Below are 27,464 nucleotides of genomic sequence, written 5' to 3'. Positions count from 1 at the left end.
GCCTCCTGATAGGCTGTTGGGAGACTTCCCTGAGGAATGCCTTGAGCATCTCTAGCCTGGTGCCTGGAGCGTGTTAAGAGCCCCCTGCCAGGCTGTCACAGTGGTCCTCCAGGGCGCAGGGTCTGGGAAGTCCCTCCTCAGGTTCCCTTCCTGCTGCCCTGCTCCCGGGAACATTCAGCAATTTTTGAGGGGGATGCTGAAGAAGATCCAGGACCACACTGTGTTGAGGGTGACGGACGCTCAGCGGTGGAAGGACAGCTGGACATGCTCCATGCCACCGTCCAGGGCTTGTGCTGTGACACCCTGTGAGCCCGACACAGATAAAGGCTCCTCTTGTGTGGATCCAGCTTCTGTGGTTTATTCACTTATTGCTTCATTCACCCAGTCATTCCTTCACTCATTCCTTCACTCACTCACTCCTGCACTCATGTACTCATTCATGCATTCGTTCATTGTTTCACTCACTCATTCAGCCAATACGATCTGATCCCTGCCATGGGCTGAGCACTGTAACTTCACCAGTGAGTATGACCCGACGTGGTCCCTGCCCACCTGGAGCTCACATCCACTGTGTGACCTGAAAGAGGGCTGTCCCTCGGGTTAGCAGTGGTGATGAGCACCAGGAATCCACTTCTGAAAGTAGAGGCCGCCCATGCAAAGAGAAGAACGGAGAAAACCCATGGTTGCCACTTCAGCGACAAAAAAATTAATTAAAAGTTAAGAAAAATAAACATATCCTATATTTAACAAAATGTGGGTTCTAATCACAAGTGTGCGCTCATTCCTACAACCAATGAGAAGTAATCCAGATTGGACTGGGTATTTGTAACACATTTTTCTGGCCAATAATAGCATTTCAGTAAACCTGTTCCAGGGCCTCACGATTTTCCTAAGGCCTCTGTGATCCTCCAACACTTAAATCTTTCTCCTTGGAAGCCTCTGTCCTGTCACCCTCCTTGTTAATGGCTCTTCCACTGTTCGGGGCCTACCCTGCACGCCCACACTCGTCAGTGTCTCTCCATGTTTTTTGGACAGGCTGCCCCCATTTCTCCCTCAGCCTCACGAGATCCTGTTTCTTTGGCAAGGTTAGTGTTTTCACTAGGTGATCACCTGGCATCCTTCTTTGCTGCGGTTTGCATCTTCCCATGCTGTGTCTCCTCTGACGACTCCGGGAGGCAGGCCTTTTGTCCCCATCTTACAGGTGAGGAAGCTCAAGTCCTGAAGGCTGGACGACCTGCTCCAAGTCACAGCCAGCGTGGAGCCTCGGCAGGGTTTGGGCCGAAAGCAGACAAGGATGTATGGCAAGTGGTTTGTTTGCAGGTGATGGAGGAGGCTCGAGGGAGGCCAAGGGGAAGGGAGCATGGAGGAGGAGAGCCAGTGCGGGGCCTGACAAGGGAGCACTGAGGTGAGCATCCATCCTAGTCCTGTTGGGAGACGAGATCCCACCCGGACTGGCTCTGTCCCCGTGGGTGGAGGGTTTACCCCGGGTCATGAAGGCTTCTGTGCTACAGGCTGGCACAGGCTTGCAGGAGAGGAAGCTCCCGGTGCAGGAGAGAGCCCTCAGGCAGAGAGTGGATGCAGGTGCTCCAGGGGGACACTGTGGGCCTGCTGGGGACTGGCTCCCAGGGACTGCAGGGACTCAAGTGGGCTGAGGGAACTGAAGGGCAGCAGCAGCAATGTCTGCAGCGGGGGTCTGCACACATGTCCCACACTTATGTCCCCAGAAAGGCTGCTCTGCATGGCATTTCTCCTCCCAGATGCGTAGTTGGCCCAAAGCGCCCCTCCACTCCACACTCCCAATTCCTTTCCACTCGTCTCAGGTTTCTAGAAATTCAGAATATTTTAGTTGGTGTTGGAGCCCAGAGACATTTGTTTGTCCTGCCCATGTTCTAACATTGCTGGCTTTTTAAAGACCTCAGGGCTTTGACTCCAAAACAGCAAGATGCTGAGGATCCCAGACAGCTTTCTGGAAGCAAGACTTTATGCTTTGCAATACTGCCATCCCACCAGCTCTTCTCAAAATCCCTCCAGGACACAGACTCACAATCTTGGGTCCTCAGATTGCTGAAAGGATGCGCCTTTAGAAAGTGATCGGGGTGGGGCGGCAGGACACACCGAATGGTTGAGTGAGGAATTCAGCCAATCCTCTTCCCGAAAGCCATGATCACACCGGACGCGCTGTCAGAAAACAACCTCTGGGAAGAGACCAAAGACATACAACCAACTGAGGAGCATTTGAAGCTAAGGAAAGAACAGTGAGAGTCGTGGTGTTTTTGCCCAGGGCAGGTCCCGTCTCCACCCCCTCAGTGTGACAGCCCTGTGAGCGGCGCAATCCTGAAGGGGGGTGGCTTCACTGTCAGAGGTTGCCCACTTGATGTCACCATGGGTGGGCAAAGCCCGGCCCCTAAGCATTTCTGGAAACAGTAGCCATCTCAGTGGCAAGCTGACGTGGAAGGTCAACTTTGCAGCCGCCTGAGGTTGGATCTAGAACAGAGCAGCGAATCAGCCAGGAAGGTGAGACGGACAACCACACAATGAGACAGACACAGCGGCCTTGATGGGCTGCAATAACACCAGGGGGTCTGAAAGGTTGTGTGCTTGTGCAGGCCTGTGCCCAATCAGGTGAGACCAGGAAGATGGGCATTGTGGGGATGCTTAGAGACCTACCACCAGCCTAGGCCCTGCCCCCAGGTGTTGCTGCCTCCCAGGAAGTCCAAGTTGACTGAGGGGACAATGCCCAGCCCTGTTGAAGGTCCCTGTCCACTCTGGGGCTCCCATGGAGAGAGGCCTTCCCACCTGCAAACTTCTCCCCAGGTCTTCTTCAGAGGCTGAAACGAGGTGCTCTCAGAGCAGAGAAGATGGTGAGCAGTGAGGAGAGGCTCGTGAGGAGTCGGCCCTCCTGGGGAAGGAAGCAAATGAGCTGGGAGGGTGGAGTGGTCCCTGCTTGTTCTGGCCTCAGCCCCTTCAGTGTACATCTCCCTCCTGGAGGAGACAGGAGCCCAGGGAACCCGGGAGAGCACACCCGGGCCACGATGAGCAACACTCCCAAGGAGGAGGATCTGAGCTCAACGCAGGATCAGCCCAGGTAGGAAGGGAGCCTTTCGCAACCAGGACACTCGAGTCAAGGTCAGCGTGCCCCTGCAGGGATGATCTCCCTGCCTGTTCTACACGTCCCTGTGGACCACTGACTGCTTAGGGACTGGCTTCTGACCAGCAGACCCAGCACAAGTGACAGGACGACCCTTCCCAGATTCCATCACCGAGGCTGTCATTCTCTCTCACTCGCTCTCTTGTGTTCCCTCTTCCCTCTCCCCTTGTTCCCCTCTCTCAGTCTGTCTAACCCCTGGACCTGGGGACATACATGGACGTCCTGAGCTCCCCTATGCAGAGGCCCACGCAGAAGAAAACCAAGGGAGTGCCCTGGCCAACAGACAGAAAGGAGCTGGGCTCTCAGTGAAGCTGATCCTGATCGAGCCCACAGGAGCAAGCTTGACAGCACATCTCACCCTGGTCCAGCCTCCGTGGAGGCCACAGCCCCAACCTGGAAGTCGTCATGAGCAGAGGCTCCAGCTCAGTTGTGCAGGATTCCTGGTCCACAGAGATGGAGAGAGAGCGAATATTTGCAGTTTAAAGATGCAGGGTGGGGATCAGTGTTGTCAGAGAGGAGGAGACACCTCACACCATCTCCCAGTTCCTGGGTCTGGCCTGCCCTTCTCCCTCCTCTCCCCTCCAGGCTCTCTGCAGCCACAGTGCCCACATCTCTAACCTCCTCTGGCCAAACTCACTTCTGCCTGGGTGTCTCCACACCAGCAGTGCCTTCTCCCTGGCACGCTGATCACAGGTGAGTGCAGCGCTGGGTCCTCATGTCATCCTGGTCACAGCAAGTGTCACCTCAGTCAGGCCTTTCAGACCCTCCTACCCAGTGTGACCCCAGCCCTCCCTGCAGGACTCTCTTTATTTTCATTCCAGTTCATGCTCTTCTCTTTCACGTGTCTCTGATTTTGTGCTTTTGTCCATCTGCCTCCAGACTGAGCTCCTGGTGTGCAGGGACCACTGGGTAGATTTCAGCACCACCCTTGGGCCCACCAGGGCTCCCGGCCCAGGGTGAGGGCTTGGCACATAGCTGCTGAATGAACAAATAGGGGAATCTTGGATCCCTCCTTCCTGCTTTTGCTCCACTCAGTCGGTGAAGAGGAACACTACTAATAGGAAGTGCAAGTGGGTCCTGAGGCAGGCGGAGGGTCAGCCTGACTTCTGCATGACTCCTCCTTTCTCCAATTGCTCCAGCAAATCTCAGTGGGCACCACTGACACAGGAGGCTGCCACCTGATGGCCAGCACAGGAACTGCAGCCTCAGGCAGGGACAGCACAGCACCAGGCAGGCATGTATTTCTTGTGGAGAAAGGCCTATCCAAATGCATTGCCCATTTTTCATTGTGCTATTTGTATTTAATTGTTGAGAGGGGAGAATGTATTATATATTCTCAATAGTAGACCCTTGTCAGATATGTAAAGATCTGTAAACATATTCTCCCCTTCTTTGAGTCGTCTTTTCACTTTCTTGATCGTGTCTTTCAACGCACTCAAGTTTTAATTTGATGAAGTTGAATTGATCTGTTTTCCCTTCGGTTGCTTTTGTGTTGGGTGCCATAATTACAAAAACATTGCCTAATCCAGGGCCATGTTTTCTTCCAAGAGTTTTATAGTTTTAGGTCTTACATTTACATCTTTGATGGTAAGAATATGTAACATTTTTGTATATGGTGTGAGGTAGGGGTTCACCTTTATTCTTTCACATGTGGATATCCACCTGTCCTAGCACTACTTGTTGAAAAGATTATTCCCTCCTCATTGTCTTGACATCTCAAATAATTCTAGAATCTGTGGTTGTTGCAAGTGGTGTGACTCACAGTTCCTCAGAATTTTTCTTTACATGAAGGTTGCTTTTCTCTGGCCTTGTGGACTTTCACCCACTGCATTTGTAGACTGATCATTAGCGAAATAATCATATCATGTATTTTGACTAGTTTTTTCTTTGCTTGCGGTGGGTATGTAAGTCCACACCCTGTTACTCCCTGATGGCTGGGTGGACCACATTGCACCATTGTTCTGGCCTGGATTATCACTGTATCCTTCTAACTGGTTTCTCTGCCTCTATATTTGACCTGCAATCTATCCCCAATGTACCAATTGGAGTGACCCTTTAAAACCAGATGTCACACCCTGACATTGTGAAATCTCTCCAGGGGCTCTCCATTTCTCTCAGGGGGAAAGTTCAAGTCCTTATGATGGACCTCAAGCACCATACAGTTGGTCCCACACTCTCTCTGACATCATCTTTGGCCAGTCACTCNCTGTACCTCTGCCCTCCATTATGCTCCTGGTACATGCCAGGCACTCTCCCACCTGTAGACTTGCACTCTATGTTCCTTCCACTTGGAATCCTCTTCCACATGATGATTTCATGCCTCATCTTCTTCACTATCTTTAATTCTGTGTTCAAATGTCATCTTGGTGAGGCTGTATTGACCATGTCATTTAAAATATAAACTATCCTCTTGTCCTGACACTCCCTATCCAACTTGTTCCCCTTTCATTTTTCCCCTTAGCACTAACACCCTATAAAATAATATATAATGATAAGAATCAGGGTTCAATCAGGACACGGAAACCAACCAATAGATTGAGCAGGGACAGTTTCTATAATGAACAATTAACCATAAATATTTAAAGGGAACTATAGAGAATAGCCCAGAATTACAATAGAGTAGTTAAGAAGGAAACAAATTTGGGAGAGGACCCCCTCACCAAGGCTGACTTCAGGCCTTGTTGGAGAAGGAATGATTGCAGCACAGGGATGGTGGAGAAGATTGTCATGTTTCCCAAGGCCAGTACCAGTCCCTTGTCAGGGCAGAGCTCAGCAGGTAGGGAACAGCAGGCTGAGACTGGCAAACAGGAAAGCCCTGTTCCCTCCCATGGGCAGGTAGGATGAGGCTGGGATGCCTATTGGATTCACTGGGATTCCACTTGCAGGGGTGCCACTCATTCTCCTTATTAAGCCATCCAAGGGGATCCACTGAATCCACTGTGGATCACCCACTGTGGGTGAGTCCCTGTAGACACCCCTGAATTGTGCCACTGCTGGTTGTACTGCAGGAAAAAGAAAAAGGAAAGAATGGAAGCACCCTGGAATTAGGAAGGAAGGGCCTTTGTCCCAAACCTTCTCTGACAAAGCTTAACCTCTGCCAGGTGCAAAAGAGAAATGTCTACTGGGTGCAGCTCCATTATTGCAGAACAGACAATAGAGGGCAACACTCTGATGTTGTTACACAGGGGCAATCCAATGATAACTGGCACCATAATTCCCTTATTATTTTGTTTATGTATTCCATGCTTTTACTTCCAACTTGCCTCTATTGCTTTATTTGAAGTAAGATTTTGAAGACAGCATATGGTTGTATCAAGGTTTCTAAAAAAAGGTATTTTGACCCCCCAAAATGCCATTATTAGATCAAAACAACAGAAGAATTAAAAGTACAAAGTAGCTATACTATCAGTATATGCCTTAAGTAAATAGTTTACTGTCAAATTCCTCTTATATAAGAAAGCACCATGCAGTTACATTTTAATGATGTTAGCCTCAATAATCTAGTATAATAATAAACTCCTTTGTAATGAGTAACTATATAAAATGAAGTTACAATAATTTACAATTTACGTCTGTGACATGACTCAACTACTCTCTACAAGCACCACTGAAATCTTGATTGATGCTTGGCTACCTTGTTCTACTAGAACTAACGGGAATATTTCACTGCCAACAAATTCTGTTTACCTGCTGTGTAGTTTATAAGGGTTGAATTCTTCTCTACTTGAAAATCACCATTTTCATCTCTCCATATGGATACCTGTTTATTGGCAGATAGCTTTGCAGCCAGTATAGTTTTTTCAGGAGAGTCTTATATAAGAAGTCATAAAAAATGAGTATAAATAACTTACACTTAGGCAATTTTTCTTTTTCTTTTTTTTTCCCTGCTTGGCAAGATTTTCCCTGAGCTAACATCTGTTGCCAATCTGCCTCTCTTCTTTCTCCCTTTCCAAAGCCCCAGTACATAGTTCTATATTTTACGTGTAAGTCCTTCTAATTCTTCTACATGAGCCACCGACACAGCATAGTCAATGAGAGATGAGTGGTGTGGCTCGCACCTGGGAATTGAACCTGGGACGCCGAAGCGGAGCGTGCCAAACTTTAACCGCTATGCCATCAGGGGTTCCTCCAGGAAATTTTTCTAGAAAAAAATTGGAATCAAGATGTATTATTTATTTCTAAAAATTTCATAACATACTTTAAAACATGAAATGCTCAACATGTTTAAAAACACTTTACCACTCAGTTTACCTTAACAAAGATATAGCAAACATTTTGAGAAATATACTTTCAACAGGAACGTCCAATTGTAGCTTTATGCTTTTGTAGACTACTCCCAATAACGTGGCTTCAAAAATATAACTGTAAGATTCTCTTAAGAAAATGTATTTCATTTCTATAAAAATCGTTCTTTACAGCGTCTCAATGTTTGTTTCCTACTGAGCTTCTCAATGTTCTTTAGGCTTAACAATATAGTAGAATCAAGCTCCTACAATCTAGCTTTTAATCCCACAATCCGGAAAGCTCTATCTCAAGGTCATCAATGACCTCTTAAATCACCGAATAATATTATTCCCATTTTATAAGTGCGAATACTAGGTTTTAAAGTCTAGTTCATGCCCAATATTGTTTAGCTAGTAAGAAGCAGAGCCTAGATATGACTGACTCCTGCTGTCTGATTCTAAAATCCATAAGCATAACCTCTAGGTATACAGCCAAACATAACACTCTGTATTCTTGCAACAGAATAAATGCATTTGCTTTTACCTGAATGTCTTTAACACGGTTCTTAACTATTCCAATACAGTGGTTTCTCCCTTTCTGTAAATGAGAGTGTTCTTCAAAGTACCTTCCTTCCTCTCTGCCCTTCTCTATACATTCCCTCCACTCCCAGTGCTTGAATTCATTTAACAAGCATTTATTTTATTGAGTCCATACAATTCCAGACCCCATGGAAAAACAATGAAAAAACACCAGTCCCTGGCCTTGAAGGATTTACAGACTACTAGGGGAGAAAGCCCTATAAGCAAGGGCTTTCTATTTTCAAAAAAAAAAATAAGTTTTAGTCTGCACAAACACAGAAGGCATTCTATGCCACACAGCACGGTTTTCAAGCCTTTTCTGAGGAGGACTACAGTTTTTTAAGAAATAGCGTTTAAAATTTCCAAAAGAGCACGCAAGACCTAGAACTTCCCTGATCCACTGTCCCCTTCCCACTACAAGCCATGTTTTTTCTAAGACTCTTAAGAACATCGTTTGAAAAACACTATATTCTAACATCTTAATAGTTTTGCCTTTCATGCCTAGGTCTTTAATCTACCTGGAATGGATTTTTGTGTACGGAGTAAAGTAGGGTTCCAATTTGAATTTTTTCCATACTAATATCTAATAGTCCCAGGACAACTTATAGAAACGCCCCTCCTTTGCCCTCTGCTCTGTAAGAGCACTTCTATTAAAATAAATCAAGTTTCTGGATACACGTGGAACTGGATTTGGGATCTCTACTGTTTTCCACTAGTCTAACACTGTGCTAATACCAAAGTGCTTTAGTTACTATAGCTTTATATATAATAAATCAGGATATCTCATAGATCAAGTCTTCTCACCTTGACCTGCTGCTTAAAAAATATCTTGGCTATTCTTAGTCCTTTGTATTTCCATATGTATTTTAGAAAACACACGTAATTTTGAGCTCTGTAATTTCCTGGCAAACTGGTAAAATACCCACAAACAAATCTAGATCAGTGGTTCTCGACCAGGGCAATTTTAACACCCTCACCTCCCACCCCAGGGACATTCAGCAACGTCTGGAAACATTTTTGGTTGTCACAAAGTAGAGGGTCGGTACTACTGGCCTCTAGTGGGTTGAGGCCTGGGAGATGCTGCTAAGCATCCCACAGTGCACAGGACAGCTGCCACAACAAAGAATTATCCCATTCAAATTTTAATAGTGCCACTTTTGAGAAACCCTGTCCCAAATAAATCAAAGGGCAAATTTTCATGGGCCCATTAAAGGCCAGGGAACGTCTACCAAAAACAATAATTTAATTTTAGAAAAACTGAACTGCCATGTGCCAAATGAGATTTACACCAATTCATTAAAAAAAAAATCATATTATTTGCATAGACCAAAAGGCTTATCTTCCTGTTCTCTATAGCAGGGACATTTGCAGGAAGCTTATTTTAAGTTAAGCTTTAAAGTCTTTAAAATACAAAAGTACAAGTATAAGTATAAAGTTAAGTCTTTAAAATACAAAGTTATAAAGAAACAAGACATAACCAGAAGATATTAAAAAAAAAAAAAACTCATAGAAATCAGTAAGAAACAACCCAATAGATATATGGGCAATCTGTATAGACAATTCACTAAAAGGAATATTCAAATGACCAATAAACATATATAAAGATTCTCAACCTCATTAGTCACCAGAGAAATACCAATTCAAACTCACGAGAACACCATCCATGCACCAGAATGGCTAAAATTTTAGAAGACTGGACATATCAAGTGTTAACAAGAATGCTGAAGAACATAATTCCCATATACTACTGGATGTCGTGAAGGGGTTGCATAAACTGGTTCAACCACTTTGGAAAATGTTGGCAGTCTCTACTATAGCTGAACATATCCATACACTATGACCAGCAATGCCATTCCTAGGGATATATCCAACAGAAAATACTTACCTATTTGCAAAAGAATGAACAAGAATGTTCATAAAAGCATTAAAAGCCCAAAGGAGAAACCATCCAAATGTCTAATAACTGCAGAACGGATTAATAAACTGTGATGTGTTCATAGAAGTAAATAATATACCACAACAAGAACTACTACTATATGCAACAACACAAATGAATCCCCAAAATACAATGTTAAGCAAAAGTACGCAGACTCAAGAGTACAGATATCACTCCATTTCTATAAAGAGGCAAAACTCATCAATGGTGACAGAAGGGAGGGGAACAAATACCTGTGCAGAGAAAGGATAGTGACTAGAAAGGAGCATGAGAAGGGGCTGTAGGGTGTTGGGAATATCCTATTTTTATCTAGGTGGTAGATACACGAGTGTGTTTACTTTGTGAAAATTCATCAAGCTATACACTTAGGATTTGTATGCTTTTCTGTATTTAGCTTATATCTTATTAAAGAATTTGCATAAAATTATAAAGAATACAACCCTGATTTACCGCATCTGATGCTTCAAGAGACTATTCTAAACAGCCCTAACTCACAATGATGTTAAAATGAAAGTTTTGTATATATTGACAACTGACTTTTTACCAAGGCACAAAGGCAATGCAGTGGATAAAGCATAGCCGTTTCAATAAATGGTGCTGAACAATGAGATATCCATAGGCAAAATAAATGAACTTGGATCCACACCAAACACAGTGAGATGACACAAAATAACAGGGAAACCAAATCTGCTCTAACGGAAAGGTCAGTATGGCTCCCTCAAAGAAGCGACATTTAAGCAACACCTAATGGAAGAGGAGGATAACAAGTTGAAGACGTAACTTTCCTCAGAAGAGACACTAACACAAGCAAAGGCTCTGAGGCAGAAGAAAGCATGACCCTTTGAAGGAATGGAAAGAAGGTCAAAAGGGCTAAGGGTCAAAACAGTGTAGACAACACTATTGGTCACCTCTCCAGTACTATTCCATCTCCTCTTCCTCACTCCTAACAGAATCACACATAGTCATGTGCTTTAGAGGAAAATGACTCTATTCTTGATTTTAGGAAGTGGATACTGTTGCGACTTAAGTCAGTCATGGCCACCTCTTTTCTCCCTGCCAGTGATTAGTTAAAGAATGGCGTGAGTGAAAGCAGGAAAAGAAGTTATTGCATGCTCTAAACAAGAGATGGTAGTTTGGACCAGGGAGTTGTCAATGGAGATAGAGATTTGCACGGAGAAATAAGGTAGAGCAACGTTTACAGGATGTCTCCTAGGTTTCTGGCTTAGGCAAATAACGATCAATCTTTTCCATATAGTCAAAGCCAGAGAAATGTTTTTTAAAAATGAATAGTCTTATGTTATTCTTAATATATTTCTCTTAAATAAACCTAATTAGAACTAGTCAAGGATCATACCTAAAACATATCTCATCCTCATGCAGGATACTGGCTTCAGAAGTTCATGCAGAATTATCAAGAATGAATGAGGCTAAGTAGATTTTGTCTTAAAATACAAATCAATGTTTTCTAAAATTCTAACCTATAATTAACAATCCTGCCTACAAATAACATCAATTTCTGAATATCATTTATTTTGTCTTGCCTGCTTCAAAAAATGATTTAAGCTAGCAAAATGTCCAAATCAATTAAAAGCCAAGCCAAGAATAAAGTAGTCCAAGGATTTCTGACCACTCTTGTGTTATCTAAAAATAATTCCAGAGAAATTAGATGGAGGTACCTAATCAATTATGCTCATCAAATTTATCAAATTAGGTCGCATAACAACAGTAATGAAGGTTCCTATTACACATACCAACAAACCCAGGCAAAAATATAACCTACCATGACAAGTTGATGAAGTGCCATTTCTTTCAGAAGGTGGTGTACTTGGACTGTTGAAATGACGTGAAGTTCCTCGGTCCTCGCCATCCTTTGTAAAATTCTTTGAATGGCACGTCCAACGACGTGACAATGGTACTTTAGCTTTTTTGCTTAAGCTTTCATCCGCTGGCTTCCCTAAAAGTGAAAGAACCTCTATTTATAATATTTCTAATTCAAAAAACATTAATCATCCTCTGCAGCTACAGTGAGCAACTACTCGAATTTGCCCAGGATTGGGAGGTTTCCCAGGCTGTAAGACTTTCAGTGCTAAACCTGGGAAAGTACCTGGCAAATCTGGACAAGTTGGTCACCCCATCTGTAACATCAAATTAGGACAGGAGAGAAACACTCATGATGTCAGAGACATTTATAGAGAAATTATCATCAATTTGCCTAATTTACAAAAAGATAATAGTCAAAAATTAATAATGTAATAAAGGCACAACCACTTGAGTATTCGTTTATATTGAGACTTATTAAAATATCAAGCAGGGAGGATTAAAAGAAAGACCAAAAGTATATTCTTAGTTACTGCTATTTCTTTAAATGAATCATTCTGGATAAAAAGTACTTTATTATATTTTTTTCAAGTCCCAATAATCAAGCTGAATATATCAACCAAATACTCACCACGAAGAAGAGACTGTTGCCACGCTAAAGCAGCACAAAGTAAGACTAAGCTTTTCCCACTTTCTGTAGGGCTCTCCAACAAACAATGCTGCTTACTTTTTAATCCTCGGACAATCAATTGACACGAAAACAATAAAAAAAATCAGTAAACAATTTACTTCATTAGGGTCTGTCTCCATCACAAGTACAAACACAACAAGAAGTAAGGTTGTACTTGAGCAAACATAGCAATAGCAGAAGGGAGAATTAGTATTTAGTCCAATCTAGACCTTATGCCTTTATCTTTCTCCCTAAAATTATGTTGGACTTAAAAGCATATAGGCATAAAAGAAATGAACAAAGCAATTTGTGCCTTTATGATGCAAGCACCGTCATTTCTGTAAAACTAGAGTACACTAATATCTTGGATGAAAACTTAATGGAGGATACTGCTAGGGGGAGTGTAAATCGCTACAACAACTTTGGACAGAAATTAACAATTTCTAGCAAAGTTGAAGATACCCAACATCGGGAAGTCCAGTCCTATGTATATATCCAAAAGCGTTCCCACAGGAACATAAGGAAACATGCATAAGAAAGTTCATAGCAGCATTGTTTAGAATTGTAAAAGAATGTAAACAAATTAAATGTCTGTCAAAAGGAAAATGGATAAAAAAATTCTGGTATATTCATACAATGGAATACTACACAGCAATTAAAATAGATTAACAATCAATAAGGCTACTTCTTAAAAATAATGTTAAGCAACTAAAAACACTTCTGAGCAAATATAGGTACAGTATCATATCATTGTACAAAGTTTAAAAACAGGTAAAGTAATGCTCTATATTGTTTACGGATACATACATATGTAACAAAAGTATAACAACACGTCTAGGAAAGAAAAAGAATAAATTCAGCATACTAGTAATGTTACTTGCAAACAAGGTATAAAGTAAATATGGCAAAATATTAAGATTGAACAACTCTGGAAAGTTGGCTTACTCATTGGTCTATTAATTTTCTATATGATTGAATCATCTCAAAAAATATGATGAGAAATATAGTATTCTGTGTAAAAGACAGTAAATACTTTGTAGAAGGTAGTAATTCCGTAAAGTAAATAGAAGTGCCAAATGAGCTGAGAATAGTTTTCAGAATATTCTCCTTTGCCTCCTAACCATATACAGTTCATAGCGATCAGGATTATTTTTCAAAAGGTTACATGTTCTTCCATGAACCCAGCAAATATTTTCAATCCATTTACTATCTGAGAAAATGAATGTAGTCACAGATTCAGTATACGTTATGAATTATCAGCATCTTTATCTTAATGAAGACTTAACTGCTGAAAAATACTTGCAGAATTCATTATAGCAAGCTATGATGGACAAGCTTTACAAGGAAAGTTCATCTTCACCCCACCAACTGTACATTCAGACCATATTGAATGGTCATGCTTTCTTGTTTACTTAGATTCCTAACTGCAGCAGAAACGAAAATCAAGACTGAAACAATGCCATTCAAAGAAAACCAGATACCCAACTAGACTAGGACAGAAGTCTAGAAATAAAAAGGGGATTCCTAAATGTATAAACAAAACAAATGCAAGTAAAAGAATTTCCTAGTCTTAACCATCACAGTGGTTGCGAACATGTCTCGGAATCTGACAAATCCGGATTTGTATCCCTACTCTGCCAAAGCTGTGGACCAGGAGGTAGAAGTATGAGTTCTAGATCAGGTTCCCACAACTCAGATGTGTTTCCTTGATCATGTCTTCACTTCTCTAGACTAAGATCCTTATCTGTAATAATCCCTAATTGAAAAACTGTTGTAAGGGAGAAAATGCCTTGGCACACAGTAGGTGCTTGATAATTCTGATTTAAAGGTCAGAAGGGTATAATGAAAAGAAGATGGGCTTTGGAGTAAAGCAAGCTTAAGTGTGAGTCCCACTGTGTGACTCACTGAACCTCAGTCTGTTTCTTCATCTGTGCAATGGAGATAAGATTATCTACCTGATAGAGTTTTGATGAAAATTAGCCAGACATTGAGTTAAGAATTAAGTAAGGTAATGGATAGAACGTGCCTAAACTCCAGTATTTGACACAGAGGAGGTGATCTACTTTAATCCCCACCTCTTCTAAACCACCTATGCTTAATCTAGGGTCCAGAGACGGAAGTCAGAGACTGTGCTCTCTTGCTATTGCGTGCAGAAGTCTTGGTACATGACTGGGTTTCTCTGAAGAGAAAGTCCGTGGATTTCTCATTCCCAGAACTATATCCTAATAAAATAACTGAAAACAGAGGGGAGACTGATATGCACTGTTATCAACTGAGGACTTCCTTGCAATAGTGAAAAAAAAACAGCAAATTCGACCTGGGGATGGAGGGATGGTTAAAAGAGTAATTCAACAGCTTATGAAGCCAATTATACCCTGACCCCTAGCCTGTGTTCCAAAACAAGCTAAGAGCCACTATTCTGAGGTATTTCCCAGTTCTAATATTCTGTGATTCTATCTGTGCAACTCTTGAGTAGAGATTTGGTGGACTCTAACCCCTTCACCCCAGCCAATAACGCAACGCCGGCTAGTTCCTCAGATACAGCCTAGAAATCCATCCTGTCCGCGGTCGCCGCAATCCCCCAGGTGATAAAGCACGAGCCCGGATCCGCCTCCCGCCGTCGTCCCCGCCGCCACGAGTCAGCGGGGGGCCGAGGGGGCCCGGGGCCTCTCCCCGGGGGTTGGGACAGGCTCCTTCCGGCCTCCGCATGTTCAGAACCCGGAGGCCCAGGGACGCGGTCACCCCGACGGCCCGCATGCGGCCAGGCGAGAGCAGAATGCTCTCTTTGGGCAGGCTGCACACCCCCCCAGGAGAGACAGGCTGGCCTGTTCTGAGGAAAACCGAGGCAGCGCTGCCTGGGCTCCGAGTCCCGGGAGAAAAGGAAATGGTATCTGCGAGCACACACTGCGGAGCCTGGCAGAGAGGAGAGGCCCCAAACCTCTCGCCTCCTCACCGGGCTGCCACTCCCGGGCCGAGCGCGGACTCCGGCGCCTCGCCCGCTCCCTCCTCCGCTCTCTCCAGGCCGCGCGCCCGCGCTCTCCCGGACGAATACCCACCTCCCGCCCCCTCGACTCCCAACACCCAATCACCCGCCAGAGCAGAAACCAAGCAACCAATCCTGGCGTGAGGTTAAGGGGCGAGAACCCTGGCCCCTGAGGGAAGTCTCCGCAATAAAAACCGACGCAAAGTATTTCGTGGCCTGGAGGCGAACGCTTGAAGAGCGAAGGACGGGAGCAGAGCGCAGGGTTTAAAGGAAAAGTCTTCTCCATTTTGAGATTTTGAAACTGGCGACTTAACCCGTGCATCCGTTTCCTTGGAAACTCGCAGTCTCATTCTTCAGGTCTGTAGACCAAGCGAAAGGAAAGCCTTGCCGGGTTCTTCCCAGAGCGCCCGTCAGTGCTGCTCAGCTCACGTTTCCGAACTTCACGGCGGCCCGGGTGTCGCACAGACGGAGGCGGGAACTGCCAGAAGCCTGAGCCCGGCCAGGCGACAAGGCTGGTTGATGAGTGGCTGCAGAACCTCAGGATGTTCCAGGCTTCCCCGGATAGCGAGTTCAACCAGAGCAACGCCCTAGAGCACTCCCGCCCCAGTCACTTCTGCTCCATCAAGGCTCATCCACCTTCTGTCCCTCCTAAAACCGGGTTGTTATTCTTTGCCATGAAGTACACTTCAGTTTCCTCAAAGGTAGGGAGTTAATCGTGATCTCTCCAAATTGTGATTTTGTCAATTTCTGAATAGCCTAAGCTTGGCTCCGATACTAGTGTCTCAAAAAAGTAAAACGTGAGACAGTTTCTCAAGTTTGAGCACCTAGTTTGGGGAGAGGTTTGCTGCAGGGGGAGCAGCAGAAGGAGAGTGGATTTGTTTGCTTCCCTTTCAGTTTTACTGCATCTTCCCCAATTGCAAAATGTACAGTGCTAAAAATAAATTCTACCTTTTAATTTAGTAATCTCAGGCTCAAAAATTTATCCTAAAAGAGTAATCCAAAAGAAAGAAAAAGTAAAAATACCTAAATTGATAACATTGCCTATTGTAATCCTGAAAAAAGTCATCAACCTCCCGGTCTAGTAATAGCACCCTATACGGTTATGATACATCAGTTTGATCATTAAGAAGCCAATAAAATAATTATCAAAAGTAAACAACTTGCAAAAAAAATTTCATATAAAGTTAAATGAAAGAAAGCAGACTCCCTACTGGGTATTATGAATTCCATTATGTGAAAATATATATGCATAAGCAAAGATGGAAAGTATAAAAAATGTAACTTACTGTTAAAACAGTGGAATGAAGTATACTTAAAAATATCTTCAAATTTTTATTCTGCTTTTACAATTTTTTTAAATATCAAATCGTTTAAGTAACTGCTCCAGGGAAACTACTACGATTTTCGATTTTCCTCCGCTCAATTCCTAAGGCTCTCAACCCACTCTAGCCTTGTATGGCCATTTGACGTGTGTGGCGTTAACAGAAATGGATACACGTAGGCTCTGGAGCCAGACAGTCCTGGATTCCTGTCCCTTGAACTGTTCCTTTCAGGTGAACAGTAGTGAAAGAAAACACAAAAAACTACAAGTTCATTTGATAAAGAATATGAATGTTTATAAACCAATATTCAAAATAGCTGCACACATCTGTTTTCACTTGAATAAAAAAAATCACATTGTGACAAATTTTGTAACCTTAACTTAAAATACATGAATATTAACATTTACTAATATAGTTACACATTTTGTTTACATCATCAACGAATGTGATGAAAAACAGCATGTTGTTATTTAAACACAGCAGGTTTTGACCAGCCTTTGGAAACTGATCCAAGAATGTGCGCTGCATTTAGTTAGAAACCATTTATTTCAACCTTTTTTGAACTCCTAGAGGTTTCCTACTCACATAAAATATTCCAAAGCCTCAGTTTAAAATAAAACAAAACAAAAGAACACAGGACCGCTGTATTTAATCTTAGAAGACTACAAAACTGCTTTGTTTAAAAATATGAAAATTCTTACAGTATTTTTTAAGTGTATGCTTTTATTTTTCACATCGAAATTACGTGATTGAACATTAAGCATCTGATATCTCAGGGAAGGCCAGCCCAGTATCCTGTTTTTCAGAGCTGACCAGGTGTTTCTGATGCAATCTATGGACCAGCAGAGACCCATTTGACTAAAGAAGAAATAATTAATCAAGTGTTCTCTAAACATTGCTACATAATGGAATCAACTGGGGAATCTTAAAAAAAAAATACTAATGCCTGACTCCCAACCGCAGACATTCTGATTTAATTGGCATGGGTTCCAATTGGGGATCAAGAGTTTTAACAGCTCTCCAGGTGATTTTAATGTGCAGCAAAATTTGGAGCCACCACAATGATGCAAGACACAACAGTGATCTAAATCACAATTAGCCACAAATGACAGATGCCTATAGAGAACTCACTTTTAAAGAAGTTTCTCAAGTTGGAAATACTTTATAGTTTCTCTCTGTTTCTTAAGATCAAATTTATGCTTTTTCTGAAAGTTATAATGACTCTTTAATTAGTAGTCTTCAGAGGGGATTTATATTGTTAAACACTCAACAATTTTTTTTAACCATTAAGTTTAGGTTATTGTATATAATCACTGCTATACACTTATCTATTACGTGTAACAATACACTGAAATTACCTTCTAGGCATCACAGTATTAAGAACCATCCATAGTTTATTGACTGTTTGAAGCATTCTCCACAGAACCCCTGAATTCAATAGCTGGTTCATATTGGATGTTAATACTTCTGCCTATGGTATAAGTTCACTGGCAGAGAGTAGAGTCAAGCGTTCTAGAATCTGTATTGTTTCCATATGTCTTACTGGGACAGCTGAAAATGCTAAAGGGGAAACTTAGCAGTCATAATCTAAATTCTATACAGCTTACCAAGTAAGAAGTAAAATTGCTCTATCAGACTACAGGCCAAACAAATCAAGAAAACAATGTTGCTCTAAACGTAAAACTTTCAATCCTAGCCATAGTTTTGGCCATACTTAAAATAAGGACCTTAAGAAAAATTCATTTAGGTGTAGTTATTTCACAAAGATCAAAACATATCTCATTTAAGAAATCACATTAGTGACCCAAAGACAAGGCCCTCAACCTGTGGAATCTGATGTATCTCTGGGTTGACAGCATCAAATTGAGTTGAATTATCTTATGACTAGCTGGCATTCTAAGAATTGCTTGTTGGAGGTGTGGGGAACCCCCCCACTTGTGAAAAAATGAATCTCAGAACACCATTTATGGGCATACACCCAAAATGATTGAATGCAGAGGTATAAAGACATAAATGTACACCTGTGTTCTTAACAGGATTATTCAAAATAGCCAGAAGCTGGAAGCAAACCAGGTGTCCATCAACAGATGAAGTGACAAAAAAAAAGTGGTGTATACAGACTGTGGAATACCATTCACCCTTAAAAAGGAAGAAATTCTGACACATGCTATGACAAGGACGAACCTTGAGGACTTTATGCTAAGTGAAATAAAGCCAGCCACAAAAGGAAAAATACTGTATGATTCCACTCATATACGGTACTTAGAGTACTCAAATTCATAGGAATAGAAAGGAGAATGGTGTTTCCCAAGAGCAAGAGGGAGGGACAACAGGGAGTTGTTGCTTAATGAGCACAGAGTTTCAGTGCAAGGTGAAAATAGTTCTGTGGATGGTTGGAGGTTATGGCTACACAATAATGTGAATGTACTGCATGTCCCTGAACTGTACACTTAAAAATGGTTAAAATGGTCAATTTTAGGTTATGCATATTTTATGACCATTTAAAAAAATTAATTATTTTCAACAAATGAACAAACACTAGCTACATGCAATAGCATGGATGAATATCACAACCAAAATGCTGCATAAAAGAAATTATATTCAAAAGGCTATATATTTTTTAATTCCATTTATATAAAATCCAAAAAAGAAACAAAACCGAGGTCTGGCTTCCAGTAATGGTGGAGTGGCTTGTTGAACTAACACTCTCACAGATAACAATGATAAAATCTGCACAAAATATTATATGTATATATATAGAATCATGTATTTATATGTAATACACATATAATAAATGTGTATATGTGTGTATGTATAAATCTCTTCCGAAAGCAAGCAGAACTGAGAGGGAGTCTTCCTTTAAATGATAGGAATTGCACCAGGAGATATTTGCAAGCTTGAGTCTTTTGCCTCAAAGCATTCTAAAATCTGTACATGGCACAGACAGGGGAAAAACCACAGTCTTACTTGTAATGTTAGAGGATGTATTTTGGGGCTAACAAAGTAGCTGGAAAGTTAAGGGAGAAATTCTGGAAGGGAGGGAGACACAAAGAGGAAAATCTCAAAATATGTATGTAAGTCTCCCCCACACACACGCCAAATTGGCAGATCTTTGAACAACACACATGCAGGGTAGGCCCCAGAGGGCCTAGTGTAAAAACAGCAGTTGGAAGATGAGAGAAGTGAATGAGGATTTCAGCTATGCCCACTGTAAAGGAGAGAAGATTGGAGTTTCAGTCCAGGCAAGTTAACTCCCTGCTAGAAAAATAACAACACTCTTCAAAGGAATACAATAGAATCCAGAGTCTCTATAACTATCATTCATGGTTTCCAGTACACAGTTTAAAAAATCATGAGATTTGAAGAGATGGGAAAATGTAATCCATATATGACCAAAAGCAGGCAGTAGAAACTCTCCCCAAGGTGTTGCAATTATCTGACAAGGATAAGAAAGCAGCTATTATAAAGATGATCAAGGTGGTATGAAAAATATTCTCATAATGAATGAACATATCTGGAAACTCAGCAGAGAAATGGAAATTACAAAAAAGAACCAAATAGGAAGATTAAATTTAAAAAATGCTTTTGAGTTTACATGTACATTAGAAACAGTAAAAGACGGCCGGCCCCGAGGCTTAGCGGTCAAGTGTGCGCGCTCCACTGCTGGTGGCCCGGGGTTCGGATCCCAGACGCACACTGACGCACCGCTTCTCTTGCCATGCTGAGGCTGCATCCCACATACAGGAACTAGAAGGATGTGCAGCTATGACATAGAACTATCTACTGGGGCTTTGGGGCGAAAAATAAATAAATAAAATTAAAAATTAAAAACAGTAGAAGAAACATGAAGATAGAGCAATAGAAATTATCCAGTCTGAACCAAAGAATGTAAAAATTTTGAAGAAAAATGAAGAGAGCCTTACCTGTGAGATGATTGAGTCCCCAGCAATGAGGGGAGAGACAGAAAAAATTAAATGAGGCAGAAAGGCAAATCAATAAGTAATAGCATACAACTTCCAAAATTTGGTAGAAAATCTAAAATTTTAGATCCAGGGAAGTCAGCAAACCCAGAAAATAAAATACAAAATAAAACCACACCTGGGCACATGATAGTCAAGCTGCTAAAATCCAAAGATAAAAAGAAAATCTTGAAAGCAGTCAGGGAAATACATATATAAAGGGGAAGACAATACATACAGGGAGAAATAATGTCAATGATGGATGATATATTATCAAAAACAAAAGAGACAAATCAACAACAAAATTACATCTTTCAAGTGTAGAAAGAAAACCCAAAAGTCAACACAGGATTCTATATTTAGCAGATCTCACTTTCAAAAAGGAGGCAGAAGCCACAATAGTATTTTGCACACCTATTAGGTGGCTGAAATAAAAAATAAAATTGCAAATATCAAGTGCTGGTGAGGACAAGGAGCAACTAGAACTGGGAATGCAACATGATAGTTGCATTCGGATAACGGTTTAGCAGGTTCTTATAAAGTTAAACATACACTTATTATATGACTCAGATATCCCACTCCTAGGGATTTACTTAAGCAAATTGAAAACTAATGTTTAAACAAAAATCTTTGGGTGAATCTTCATAACCATGTTATTCATAATTGCCACAAGCTGGAAATAAATTAAATGTCCTTCATCAGGTGAATGGAGAAAGAAACTGTGGTGAATTGGGACATTAGAATACTACTTGGCAATAAAAAGGATAAACTCTTGATTCACACAACAACATGGATGAATCTTGGCTGCATTTCTCTAAGTGAAGGAAGCCCAATTCAAAAGGCTGTACAGTATATGATTTCATTTGCATGACTTTCTAGAATAGTCAGCATTACAGACATGAAAAATGATCAGTGGTTGCCAAGGGATGGAATGGGAGAAGGGGTTGACTACACAGGGACAGTATGAGAGAATTTTGGGGGGTGAGAAAAACAGCTCTGTATGCTACTGTGGAGGTGGATACATGACCATAAAGTTGTCAAAACCCACAGAACTGTACACTACAAAGAGTGAATTTTACTCTGCAAATTTTAAAAATCAGAATGCTGGGGAACTCAGATGAAATGCAGTGACAAATGAATCTCACTGTATTACAAGCATGTGACATAGCCACACATAATGGGTGGGGATGAAAGGTCCTGACCTAAGTTACTTTGGAAGACAGTGTTTTGATGGGATACTGTAAAACTAAAGTATTGTACACAAACACTGTACTCTAGGTGGTAAATTTGTTTTTCATAAGGGTATGGATTAGCAATTCTGAAACTAGTTGACACATTAGTAAATATATTGTAGCTAACTGGAGTTAAGTTTCTCACTGTTGGTGAAAGAAGTTAAAAATAAACAAAAGGAGAATGCTAGAATAAACTCTGTGGTGTTGGATAGGAGTTGGAAGTATCAGTATGATACCGTGTCTCTTCTAATATATCTATCCAGATAGATGGATAGATTGATAGGTTGGTAGATTGATAGATAGATGTGTATACCTGAGTTTATATTCATACATACATTTCCAGGCTCTGCTGAGAGGGTCCAGAAGCAGTGACACCATAGTATCAATGAGCACACTTAGCTCCCAAATCTTGGTTTCTAAATATCATTCTCCAATAAAAAGAACCAGGTTTCCTTGGAGAAATGGCTAATTCTAGGGCTGGAGATGGAAAATACAATATGAGCCTGGACCATCTTGTAGTGCCAGAAAGTAGAAAAGTGCTTTAAATAAAACACAGCAAATGATGAGATGTGTCAAAAGGAATCAATCTGAAAGTTTTCTCAACGGCTCAAGCTGGAAAACTGTGAGCAACATAATAAATAATGGTAACATTGGATTATTACACAGAGAATAAAATAAATATCCATGAGTGTATACTGACATAAAATAGATTAAATAAGAAAGGAACAAACAGGAATAAAAAAGAATAAGAGAAAGAAAGGAAGAAGGACGGGAGAAGGAGGGAGGGAATCTTCCTCACAGAATTCCAAATAATAAATGTGGCTGGACAGCATGAAATAGAAAATCGCCACTAGAACACCACAGTAATAATTATTGTGGGTTAGGCTGACTGATGAATGCAAAAACTGTGGGTGAAACTTAAAAAAAAAAAAATTTGCAGAGCCTCAAATCATCTGCCTCAAAATACATAACGTTTTTCTGTTAATTACTTTAAAAGACCTATGACTATTGAAAGCAAAAATTATAACACTGTATTGTGGGATTTATAACATGGGAAGATGTAAAATTTATGACAACAATAGCACAAAGGACAGGCAGAGGTAAATGGAACTGTTCTGTAGCAAGTCTTCCATATTTTACATTGATTAAACTGGTGCACTATTAAGTCTAGGTAGGCTGTGATATGTTAAAGATGCATATTGTAATCTGGACCAACCACGAAAAATGCAAAGGTTGTCACTTAAATGCTAATAAAGGAATTAAACAGCATACAAAAATGGTTTGTACAAAAATGTTTGCAGGAGATGACCTGCACGTCCCCAGGAGGAAGATGAGCCCACTGCGGGGCATCCTCAGAGCAGAACGTCCTCAGCTGTGCCGAGGAGCAAACACTGACACACACGTGTTGGGAGAGACTCATCAACCTCGTGCCGAGGGAAGCAAGCTGGACAGAAAACAATACAAGTGGGATGATTTCAGCCAAGATGAACCTATGCTGAAAAAACCAGAACAGTGGTTGCCTGGGGGAAGGAAAAAATTACCTAGGAAGGAACAGGAAGGGGTTTTCTGGGGGTGATGGAAATATCCAATTCTTAAAGGGGTGAAGGTTATATGGGCATGTTTATTTGCCAAAAATGTAAGGTTGAGATTTGTGCCTTTCAGTGTGCCTACTTCTTACCCCCACACACACAAAGGACTAAAAGAATAATAAAGTGAGGTGGGAATGGGATGGTGTGTGGAAGAAACAAAAATGGCAGATGATTAGTAGTTGTTGAAGCTGGGTGACAAGCCTACTATGCTGTTTTGTTTATTTTGTATATTGTTTAAATTGTTCTGTAATAAAACACTTGTATAAGAAGACAAACTCAATATATAGTGTTCGCTGGTAAGATGTCAGCTACCTTTGGGGAGGAAGGAGGGAGAAAGGGATTGTTGGGACCTGAGTGAAGCTGGTGTTAGTTCTTGGTCACACAAGTGTGTTCACTTTGTAATAATTCGTTGAGGTTTACATGGATGACTTCTGCATATATTTCTACACGCATGTTATACATCAATAAACATTTTAAATCCGGCATATTTGCAGAAAGATCCTAACTCAATATCTCAGGATAACAGCAGTGTTTTGTTTTAAAGTGGAACACGTTCACTCATGACATCATCAGATGGATTTTAATACTCCCAAGTATCTAGTAATGCCCTCACCCTTGAGTGGCCCCCCGGGTCATTCCATTTTTGCCTCAATTTGGCAAGTGGCATGGCTTTGAGTTTTTATGATGGGTATGGACCCTTAAGGTGGGTGGGTTCCAAGGGGAGGATCTCTGCAGCGACCCTGATCACGGGGTCCAGAGGGAGGATCATGGCAGGCTGGATGGATGCAGGGGATGGTAGGACACATGGCCTTGAAAAGGCAAATTCCAGGATCCCATGCACCCGGTATTTCCATTTTAGTTATTGAATTTACATTTCAAATACTGGCCAGGGAGATTCCACCAGGGCTGCAAGCATTCTCAGCAATAGCCAGGCTGGTGAGCCCCACTCCTACCTGAGTACTGGCCTCAAAGGATGCAGCCCAACCACACAGCACATACTCTGGGGGGTGGGCAAGGCATGGAGAGTTGGCATCGTATAGAGAAGAGGCGGGGTAGAAGGTGGGGTGTAGAAGCATAGGGGCGTGGGCCAGGGGTAGAGGGACAGGTGGGAGTTGGGTCCCCTAGCTGTGCATGCTGAGTGCTTTTGTCTCTTAACCATTCCTGGCTGGGAGCTTGAAGGACTGCAGAACTACAACTCCCAAGATGCTCTGGCCACGGGGCTGTGCCTAGCCCTGGGGGGAGGAGCAGGGCGGTGAAGGCTTGCCTGAGGGACAAACAGCCATTGACTCAGGACTCTGGTCCTGCACCGGCTCCAACTGGACTGAGTACCGGAGGGATGTGACGGGACGAGAGGGACCAGGGAGTTAGGGTGTGGCAGCTGCATGGGCAGCGCGGGCCTGCAGCGTGCAACTGCTTTTGTCCAAAATTGAAGCTGGACTCGTGCCTCTTCCCCACCGCCTCCCTCCTTTGCTTGATTCCTCCTCCCCACTGTGTGCCTGGGGGTCTTTCCACAGCCTCCTACCTAGTCCAGAGCCAGGTGCTTCTCTAAACTGCTTATGGGAGCTGGTTTGACATCCCAGAAACTTTCCAGTTTGCCTGCTGCCCTCTGCCTTCTCCAGCCAAAGTGCCATCATTTCATCAGCTTTTGGGAGACATTCGCCCTTGTGGCCCCTCTTGAAAGCACAACTTAAGAGCTTTGTAGGGTGGTAACATCGGCTGTTGCTTGCCTTTTTTGCAGATGTGGAAGTTGAGGCATCTGTGAGGTTAATCACTGTTTTCCCCAGGATCCACTAAGAGCAGAGGAGAACAAATCAATTCCCAGGCAAGTATCTAGTAGGCCATTTTCACCAACCCATTCCAGTGCAGAGGCCTCCTAAACAGCATCGTTAAGATGAGAATAGCTTAAGTATTTTGCTCTTTAGATTGATCACCTAATCTCAGCTCAGTCCTGAGTGGCCAGTCTCTCAGGGACAGGGCTGGTGACTCTGATCCCTCAGGAAGAGACCGGTGGTCCAGCTTTGGGAGAGGGATGTTCATGGTAGACAGCACCTGGGCAACATTTGAAACCCGTCAGCTTTAACATTTCTGCTTTGGATTCAGGCAAGGTTCCCGGATAAATATGCCTAGGGATAGTCAGATGTACCGTATTCTTTAAAAATTGATTACAGCAATGAAAAGAACAGAACATAAGATATCCTGCTCATTTGCAAAAGATAAAATGCAAGCAAGACTTTCTTGTTAATTTTTTTCTGCTCATTCTCTTGGCTGTACTATACGCTTGAATGCAGAAACAAAAAACTTGAATTGCCATATTCTCTTTTCCTGAGATTGGTAAATTAACTTAAAAGTCTTATTGAAACCTATGGAGGAATGATTAGCAGTTTTCCTGATTTATGTCATCCTTAGAAGTCTGGGCATTGATCTAAATGAAAACAAGTCCTTGTTTATATTACACATCCCAATAGGTTACATTTCTGATTACTGAATGTGGAATATTATCAAAACAACTGGAAAACCTGGTCATGGAAACTAGACCCTGTCACTTTGTCAAGAATTTGCCTCTTTATGAATTAATGACACATGAATTCTTTAACATTTTTGTAAAGAAAGGATGAGAAACTCTGCAGTGTCTCTGAATGTGGCAAGATGGGGAATTATCGTTAGACCACATCCTCGGGTTCTTCTCTCCTGTTCAACAGGCCCGGGTGATAGTCCGTGTTGTCAGGTGCAGCGCCACTCCCCCAGCCCCCAGTGTTCCATCCTACTCTGGTCTGTGACCTCTTCAGGGGGTTCTGATGACACTCCTCCACAAGGGTTGGAAGGAGACATTGTAACATGAGGATATTCCTCATCTTGAAACAAGGATTAATGGAGAGGAAAGTCTCTGGGTCTGTGTGCTCTGATGCACTGCTGTTGGGGTGTGGCTTCAGTCACCACTGTGCTCCCAGCAGTCCCCACAATGGCTGCCTCAGACATTTGATCTCCTGGTGCAACCACAGCAGCTGTTGACAGAGCTGGGCGCTCGTCGTGGTGAAGTGTCTTCCATCAGATTTTGTGGCTCTGACCCTCCTCTGCTCACCCCCTTCCCATTCCTAACTGCTGCATTGATTGCTTTGTAGTTGTTTCCTAGGAGCCACTGTGTGTAACTGGATTTCACTGTGTCTTTAGGGACCCACCCTCACTACACGAGTCACTGTACAACAGCCACTTATCCTGGTGTAGCCCATGATCGTCCTCTAAAGTGGAGCTGTGAAGAACCCTGCTTACTCGGAGCTCCTTTCATTCTCATGCTGCTGGGGCTGCTTACGAAGCTGGGCATCTCATCTTTGGTCTCATCACATTATTCTTTTCATCGATTATTCTGTAGTCGGATACGACTTTGTTAATAATGTGACACTGGCTGTCACAGGCACTTCTATGTATCTTCCCCAACAGCTCTGTGAAGTAGACCTGTGATCCCCATTTTACAGGGGGGACACTGAGACTCAGAGAGGTCGAGTAGTTTCCTTCACACAGTTTCTTGGTGCATTTTGAGTCTCCACCTGGAGCTCCGCCTCTCAGGTGTGTGCACTTAGCAGGTGTTCCACTTTGTCCCTCTCTGCCAGCCTCCCCAAAGGCACACGGCCCATCCTGAGTCCATTGTCTGATTGTTGGCAGTCACCCTGCACAAACAGGCCCTGGGTGGGGAGTGGACTAGCAGGGCGTGGTCGTCCGGACTACCCTGGGCAGATTCTATGTTTATTGCGAGAGCTGGAGCAGTGGAAGATACTGACCGTCACTCGCCTGGAAGGTTTCTTATGGAGAAATACTCCACTGACTTTGTGCAGGGGTCGTGTCTTCTTTGTCTTCCTTGCTCCTCTGGGCTTTCTCCTACAGCCCATGCTGTGCAGTAACATAGAGAACAGAGACTGGTGAACATCATACGGTTGCCCTGCACCAAACGGTCACATCACTCATTTTTCTAATTATGAAAGAATTACATACTTTGTAAAAAAAGTCAAATTA

At 42.4% G+C, this 27,464-nt stretch overlaps 1 long non-coding RNA gene across 7 annotated transcripts; it reads right to left on the bottom strand.

Annotated features, from left to right (window-relative positions):
- Positions 1–735: 735 nt before the first annotated feature.
- Positions 736–15,797, bottom strand: LOC147911512 (uncharacterized). 7 transcript variants are annotated; one of them, XR_015551128.1, is made up of 7 exons: positions 12,336–15,797; positions 11,667–11,840; positions 6,836–7,289; positions 5,809–6,150; positions 3,507–3,588; positions 2,668–2,899; positions 736–2,195 (listed from the first exon to the last, which is right to left on the bottom strand). It is a non-coding gene; the product is annotated as an uncharacterized LOC147911512 (long non-coding RNA). The 7 variants fall into 7 exon arrangements; XR_015551129.1 differs by having other exon boundaries at positions 2,797–2,899; positions 12,336–15,793; XR_015551133.1 differs by lacking the exon at positions 736–2,195 and adding an exon at positions 2,202–2,484 and having other exon boundaries at positions 2,797–2,899; positions 12,336–15,793.
- Between the last annotated feature and the right edge of the window lie 11,667 nt (positions 15,798–27,464).

This window comes from Ceratotherium simum, unplaced genomic scaffold (assembly GCF_057802395.1).
Source record: "Ceratotherium simum simum isolate JZ-2026a unplaced genomic scaffold, ASM5780239v1 HiC_scaffold_43, whole genome shotgun sequence".
Taxonomy (NCBI): Eukaryota; Metazoa; Chordata; class Mammalia; order Perissodactyla; family Rhinocerotidae; genus Ceratotherium; species Ceratotherium simum.
Note: the sequence above shows the minus strand (reverse complement) of the source record. Positions and strands in the feature narration are given on the sequence as shown.